The sequence below is a fragment of the Octodon degus genome, unplaced genomic scaffold (genome assembly GCF_000260255.1).
Source record: "Octodon degus isolate 3935 unplaced genomic scaffold, OctDeg1.0 scaffold00366, whole genome shotgun sequence".
Lineage (NCBI taxonomy): Eukaryota > Metazoa > Chordata > Mammalia > Rodentia > Octodontidae > Octodon > Octodon degus.
This window is the reverse complement of record NW_004524942.1, coordinates 916,601-924,612: the sequence shown is the minus strand read 5'-3', so window position 1 is coordinate 924,612 and position 8,012 is coordinate 916,601. Positions and strand designations below refer to the sequence as shown.

The 8,012-nt window shown below is 37.4% G+C and overlaps 1 pseudogene; it reads left to right on the top strand.

The window, feature by feature from the left end:
- Window positions 1–5,480: 5,480 nt before the first annotated feature.
- Window positions 5,481–7,928, top strand: LOC101560217 (annotated as a pseudogene).
- The last annotated feature ends 84 nt before the right edge of the window (window positions 7,929–8,012 follow it).

Genomic DNA, 8,012 nt, shown 5'->3' with positions numbered 1-8,012 from the left:
TCCTCTTCCTTCTTCTTCTTCTTCTTCTTCTTCTTCTTCTTCTTCTTCTTCTTCTTCTTCTTCTTCTTCTTCTTCTTCTTCTTCTTCTTCTTCTTCATTTGGGGTCATTTGGGAGAATGTTGAGACAAGGAGTGAGGCAGTGCTGCTCATTCTATGAGAAGGGCCAGGCTTTCATGCTTCATAAGAAAAACTACAGAGCTTCCCTCTTTCATCCCATGCCCACATAGCAGTACTTGCTATCAGAAAAATAAAGCAGGTCATCCCAGTCACAGCTGTGAACCATCTTGCTAGTCCCTCACAAATGTTTGGCATAGCCCAGCAGCCCAAAAGCTAAACAGTGACAGATAAAAAGCAGCAGTGGCAATGACCTCCTGTTATTCTATCTGACTCTGGTGACAAGAGCTGTGTGTCTACTTGTATGCACAGGGGGATGCTGGCAACAGGAAAACATTAATCAATACATTATCAAAAGTATTTTGCCTGTCAGGATTCTGTTTATATTACAGTAACTGATCTTTAAATTTATAAACTGTCCTTTGCTATTTTGTTTGCATTTTCTTTCCCAGTGAATCTCCCCAGGAAAGTATCAAATAGAGTTACTATTGAGGTGTACTTAGAAAGTATTGAAAGCATAATTACAATGCTTAAACTTCTTTTTTTATTAGAACAGTGAATTTCAATTTATATATAATTTGGAATGCTTGTCTTTGCTATTCTCAAAACAACTATAAAACTCATCATGGGCTGGTGAGGTAGTTTGGCAGTCTAAGCAACTGCTTAGCAAACGCAGGGACCCGGTTTCGATCCCCAGTACAGCATGCAGAGCCAACCGCTGACCTCAGGTGCACTGTGCTGGCCACTGAAACCGGGAGTGGTGGCACATACCTGTAATCCCAGAACTAGAGAGGCTGAGACAGTAGGATCACTACAAGTCAGAGCTGTGCAGTGAGACCCTATACCAAATAAATAGATAGATAAATAATTTTTAAAAAGTAAAAAATAAAATTGATCATATTTAGTTGTTTAACTGCAAGAGGCTCAAATGTTAAAATTGATGACATTCACCTACTTTATGTAATAGGGTTTGACCACCCTAATACAAAAATACGAGATCTAAAATGATCCAAAGTGATTCAGAATGCTTCAAAATCTGAATCTTTTTGAGTGATAGACTTTGAGCTTTTTTGTATTTAGATTTAAGGATATATGATCACCTGGTAAAGCTTATTTGAATATTTGAAATCCAAAACTACTCTGAAATCTGAAACATCTCTGCTCAAATATACTTTGGGAAATATAATAAACAAATGAAAAGGTGAAGAAGGCAAAATTATACCTACATGTTTATATTTAGTAGGTCAGTAAGAAAATTTCTAAGGCAATATATCATGTTTCCCACAAGGAGGCAATGGGAACCGCTTCTGGGTTTCTCACAATCAAGTAGATTTAGAGTTAGTTCTTCTACTCTTAACTCTAAAGTGATGAAAAGTAGAGAGAACATTTGGTAATTATTTCTTGGTCTTTACCATAACTAGATTTATCCTTGGAAGAAGCTCACAGACCTGGCTGTTCTGGAAATCATTCCAAATAGTTATGAATTACAGCTTACAGAGCTAATTACAAGACTGGAAAAAAATGAACTACAAAAGATAATTGGGGAAATAGTGAACATATTACAAGGAAATTTGACATTTGATAGTGTATTATTATATGGTCCATGTATAAACTATAGATATTAACAACAAACTGGAAGGTTTCTAAATGAATGAAATTTTCAGGGAAATCCAAACTGACAATGTCTAAAAAATCTAGACAGGCTTTGACTGTTAAATATGGCTGCTTAGAAAAACAAAACAACCTTTCCTTTGACCTTCCTTTGACCTTGGGTAGCTCTCAGCTTGTTACAAAACTTTGCATCATTAGTTTTCCTCAGCCATTGTGAGGTCAGTTAAGAAATTACCATTGCTGTACCATATTCTATAAAAAACTGCAGGTGCTGGGGAGATAGCTCAGTAGAATAAATGCTTGCCAAGCAAGTGCAGGGTCTGAGTTCTATCCCCGGTACCATAAAAAAAAAAAAGAAAGAAAAGAAAAACTGCAGAAAGATGAGCCTTTGAGCTGAAATCCCCCAAAATTGCTATCTCAACACATTGAGGTAAAATTGGAAAGCATGGTAAGATGGCTCTCTCTCTCGAGCAGAGCAGGTGAACAGTAAAGCCTGAGTCTGAATCCTTAAATCTATGGTAATGTGATACATGTTTCTCTTAAAGATCATTTAATGGAGGGAGAGATTCAGTCCTTGCTTTGGACCTCATTGAGTTTAATCACAAAATTTTCAATTTATTGGGCAGGAGACATGAGCTCTTAATGGGTTAATGGATTAAACAAATTGAAGTACATGCTCTAGTGCAGGTGTAGCTGCTCTCTTGATTGTGAAGCGCTCTGCATTTGAGAGGTCCCCTCCACATCTTACCTGGGGAATGCTACGACTACCAAAGTATACAGGAGGTTAAAAAGTCTTTCAACATTCCTTCACTTTCATTTGATATTTGCCTTTTCAGATGGCTTCAAGAAGTCAATTACATATCTGAATTTTACTTTATTCATATATAATATTAAGGTTTAACTAAATGATCATAAATTTTCTTATTTGGTAGTTCTTAAATTTTAGGGTTGAAAACTGAGAAAGCAAGATTAATGTTGACAAAATTTGCATAGTCATTCTAGCACTGGGACTGTAGCAAACATTTTTCCTTGATTCTTTTCCTAGCATCATTAGCAACACTACATACATTTATATCCATTGTGTTCCTTTCTTCTTTCTTTCCCATCTCTTTCAGTTAATTGTATTATATTTATTATTATTGTACTATGCTTATTATATGATGTGTAATCATTGATTATACCTTTCTGTCAGAAGTGCTCATTTTATCTCACAAAAAAGAAAGGAAAATGAACCAAAATCTACATTAATCTGAATAGTTACTTAGTCATAATCTCTCTTCTCTCTCTCTCTCTCTCCCTGTCAGTAGGATCTTGACTGGATGGTCAAGACATTTTGCGCTTACCTTTGACCTTAGGCCTGTCATGAATCCCTTGGAGATGGCTAAATTTTTTACCGATATATTTTTCTACTGGAAATTTAGTAGGATTTTCTCAGTCCCAGCTACACTTGCCTTTCTGAAGACTTGACACTAGCAAATGTTTGTACCTCTTCAAATTATTTTCTTGATTCTAGTAAATGATTTAAGATTCTCTAAATCCAACTGTTCATATAATCTGAGGACTCAAACAAACTTTCTCCATGTGCTTTCCTCTACCCTTTACTCCTTAATTAGGCTCTTTCAAGCTTGAAATTGTTTCTCCCCTGTAATCATCTAATCTACTTATTTAGTCATAATGTTTTATTCCAAAATCTGTGAGTATTCTAATCTCCTTACCTCATCTTTCTTTGATGTTTATCTGGTTGTTTTGGTGATCTAAACAAAGCAAAGAGGATAATCTTTAAATAAAATGAAAAACAGTACCTACTGGTAGAGATCATTTTATTTTTAAATTCCTGTGACTTTAAAATGATAATGTATTTTTCAAATTTAGTAAATAAAATTGAAGCATATAAATGAACATGCATGCTGAGACCAGTTAAAAATGAGTCAGCCATGGAAACCCGCTAAATTATTTTGAAAGAGCATCAAATACATTTTAATAACTTTATAAAATGACCATCTGCTCATGCCAGAGAAAAAAGGAGAAAATGTATATTTCCTATGGCTCTGGAGGGAGTAGGTGTTTGACTTTCACTATAATATGAAATGGATGATAGAAGGAAAAAGCAGTTTAATGTACACAAAAAAAGCCCTAAATAATGATCTGAAATAAGATCAGAAGCATCAACATAGTACCTGGATTTTGGTGTAGAATCAAAGACTGATTGCAATTATTACACAGAGAAAATTATAAGGGCTTAGAGGATTCTGGGTAAAATTCTGAGGCAAACAGTGACTTGAAAAAGAATGGGCAAGATAGATGCCTATTCTCCTACTTCAGTGTCTAGGTGCTGGTTTTCACATTTGGGAAATCTAACGGCATCATAACAAATACAGAAGCTATACATTGGCATACGGACATGCCTCACTTTTGAATTTATAACTGAAGAAGTGTATGCACATAAATAGAGTTAAAATTAATAAAATGTCTACTATAAATAAAACTATTTCAAAGATATGCCAACAGAATTTAGAAAGGAAAATAAAATGTTTGATGGGAAAATAGTTATTAAATTGCTTATATCGTCATGTGAAGTATTTATGTATATATATGCAGACATTATACAATTCTTTGGAATATATCACAGAAATATAATTTTGAATTTGTAATTTTTAGTCTAAAAAGCAATATGTTACTTAACTGATGATCACTTCTAATTTTTTTATTTTCATTAATAAGACATACTATTGTTACCAGTATTTAACTTGAAAATTTTAACTTTGCTTGGATTTCATTGTGCAAAAGATAATTTTTACCATAAGTAGCTGTAGTTCTATTTATTTTTATTTTTATTTTTTTGTCAGAACCAGGTATTGAACTCAGGGCCTTGTGCTTGCCAGGCAAGCACTTAGTCTACTAAACTATTTCTCTGGCCCTGGTAGTTCTAAACTAGCTTGTGACACAGAAACACTAAAGTGCAAATCTTATGAAATGGATTAAGGATGGAGCAATGGAAGAAAGAATAAGATGCAAAAAAAAAAAAAAAAAAGAACTGATGATTTGCTACAAAGACAAAAGTACTGAAATCTGTATTTACTTGTCCCTGTTGGACATAAGATGTATTTGGCATACCCAAATTTCGCACTTCAAAGGTTATACGGCTACTTCCTTGAAAATTTTTATTGGTAAGTCATGGGCATAAAAGTCATTGAATTAAAATATTGAAATATTTCATCTACAATTCCATTCTCAGGGGCTGGGGAGATTGCTCAGTAGAATAAGCACTTGCCTGGCAAGCACAAGGGCCTGAGTTCAATCCCCAGTTCCACCAAAAAAAAAAAAAAAAAAAAAAATCCATTCTCTATGGAGAATTTATTGCAATCTCAAGATGGGATTTTATCTATCAAGGTAATTTTTGTCATACTAAAACTCAAGCAATAATAGGATAAGTCTATTAATCATTCACAAAGCAAAAAATGGGGAGCCTGCCAGTTAGCTCAGTTGTTTAATCCCCTGCTTATGCAAACGCAGTCAGGCTCAGGATACAGTGGTTAGAGCCTCAGACTTGTCCTCAAGGCAGACTGAGCCAAGGGAAAAAAATCCTTCTCACAAAGCAAAAAAACGTTGGTGTATTTCAAGATGTTTGGGAAGGACTGACTGAACAGCGCTCCTGGGAACGTGGCGATACGGCTGAGGTAGTGGGGCCTGGGCTGACAGATATGTGGTGGGGCCAGGTCGGCGAGTGAGTGGACTGGTGAGTGTGGGGCACAGTCATGATCACCTCATCTGCTGAAATTATTTCTCTTCTGGATGAAGAAGAACCACAGGTTAAGGAATTTGCATTACACAAATTGAATGCAGTTGTCAGTGACTTCTGGGCAGAAATTTCTGTGTCTGTTCACAAAATAGAAGTTTTGTATGAAGATGAAGGTTTTTAGATTCAACAGTTTGCAGTCTTAGTGGCATCTAAAGTATTTTATCAGCTGGGAGCTTTTGAGGAGTCTCTGAATTATGTTCTTGGAACAGGTGATCTCTTCAATGTCAATGACAACTTCAAGTATGTGGAGACTATTATAGCAAAATGTATTGATCACTATATCAAGTAGTATGTGGAAAACGCAGATTTTCCTGGAGGAGAAAAAATACTAATTGGCCAGAGATTGGAAGCCATCATGTTCCAACGATGTCTAGATGATCACAAGTATAAGTAGGCTATCAGAGTTGCTTTGGAGCCGTAAAGACTAGATGTTTTTGAGAAGAACATACTAGAATCGAATGATGTCCCAGGAATGCTAGCTAATAGCCTCAAGCTCTGCATTTTTTTTAATGCAGAATAAACAGTTCTAGAATATAGTACTAAGAGTTCTAATTAAAATCTACATGAACTTGAAGAAACCTGATTTCATCAGTTTGTCAGTGCTTAATATTCTCAGATGATCCTCAAGCTGTGAGTGACATCTTAGAAAAACTGTTCAGGGAAGACAACCTCTCCATGGCTTATTAGATCTGCTTTGATTTGTATGATAGTGCCACCCATCAGTTTCTGTCCTCTGTGATACAGAATCTTGGAACTGTGGCCAGCTCCATTGCTTCTGTGTCTGGCTTCACCAACAGGGGCACTGTTGCAGGTTCTGAGAAAGACAGTGAGATGATGGAGACAGAAGACAAGACAGGCCGTATACCTGCTAGAAATACACTAGATGCACAGAGTCCAGAGTCCAAGGACCAGACTTTGAAAATGATTAAAATTTTTAGTGGTGAAATGGCAATTGAGTTACATCTGCAGTTTCTAATATGAAATAATAATACGGACCTCATGATTACAAAAAACACAAAGGATGCAATAAGGAATTCGGTATGTCACACAGCAACTGTCATAGCAAACTCTTTCATGCATCATTGTACTACCAGTGACCAGTTTCTTAGAGATGACTTGGAATGGTGGGCCAGAGCCACTAACTGGGCCAAAGTTTCTGCTACAGCCAGCTTGGATATAATTCATAAGGCTCACAAGAAGGAAGCATTGCAGTTCACAGCAACCCACCTTCCCAAAGACACATCTCCAGGGTCAGCCGACCAGCAAGGCAGGGGGCTCTATGCACTGGGGCTCATTCATGCCAATTATGGTAACGACATAATTGATTGCCTGCTGAATCAGCTCAAGAATGCCAGTAATGCTATCATTTGGCACAGTAGCAGCCTGGACTTTGGTTTGGCTGCCATGGGAACTGCGCACCAGGATGTTTATGATTTGCTGAAAACCAATCTTTAACAGGATGATGCTGTGATGGGAGAAGCAGCTGGCCTGGCCCTAGGTTTGGTTATGATGGGGTCTAAAAATACCCAGGCTATCGATGACATGGTTGGCTATGCCCAGGAAACACAGCATGTTAAGATCCTGCGTAGTCTCACCGTTGGCATTGTTCTAGTGATATATGGGAGGATGGAAGAAGCGGACACACTCTTTGAGTCTCTCTGTTAGGATAAGGACCCAATTCTTCAAAGGTCTGGAATGTACACAGTGGCCATGGCTTATTGTGGCTCTGGTAACAACAGAGCTATTAGATGCCTGCTACATGTTGCTGTCAGCGATGTTAATGATGGTGTGAGGAGAGCAGCAATAGAATCACTTGGATTCATTCTATTCAGGACCCCTGAGCAGTGCCCCAGTGTAGTCTCTCTGCTGTTGAAGAGTTACAGCCCCCATGTGTGCTAGGGGGCCACGATGGCTCTGGGTATCTGCTGTGCTGTTATGGGAAACAAGGAAGTGATTCATTTGCTAGAACCAATGACAAATGACCTTGTGAACTACGTGAAGCAAGGGGCTCTCATAGCCTCTACGCTGATCATGATCCAGCAGACTGAGATCACATGTCCAAATGAATCAGTTCCAATAGCTGTATTCCAAAGTCATCTATGATGAGCATGATGATGTCCTGGCCAAGTTGGGTGCTATTTGGGCCCAGGGCATACTAGATGCAGGTGGCTATAATGTCACAATCTCCTTACAGTCCATAACTGGGCACACGCATATGCCTTCTGTGCTTGGCATCCTTGTCTTTACCCAGCTCTGGTTCTGGTTTCCTCTCTTACACTTTCTGTCATTGGCTTACACACCTACCTGTATCACTGGCCTGAACAAGAATTTAAAGATGCCAAGGATTCAGTACAAATCAAACTAGAAACCATCCACTTGTGCATATCCTGCACCTTTTTCTTAATTTTTAAAATTTTTTCCATAATTTTATTGAGAAACAAATAGCAATGAGACAGTTTCAAATCAAATTGGTAGGACAGTTTCAATA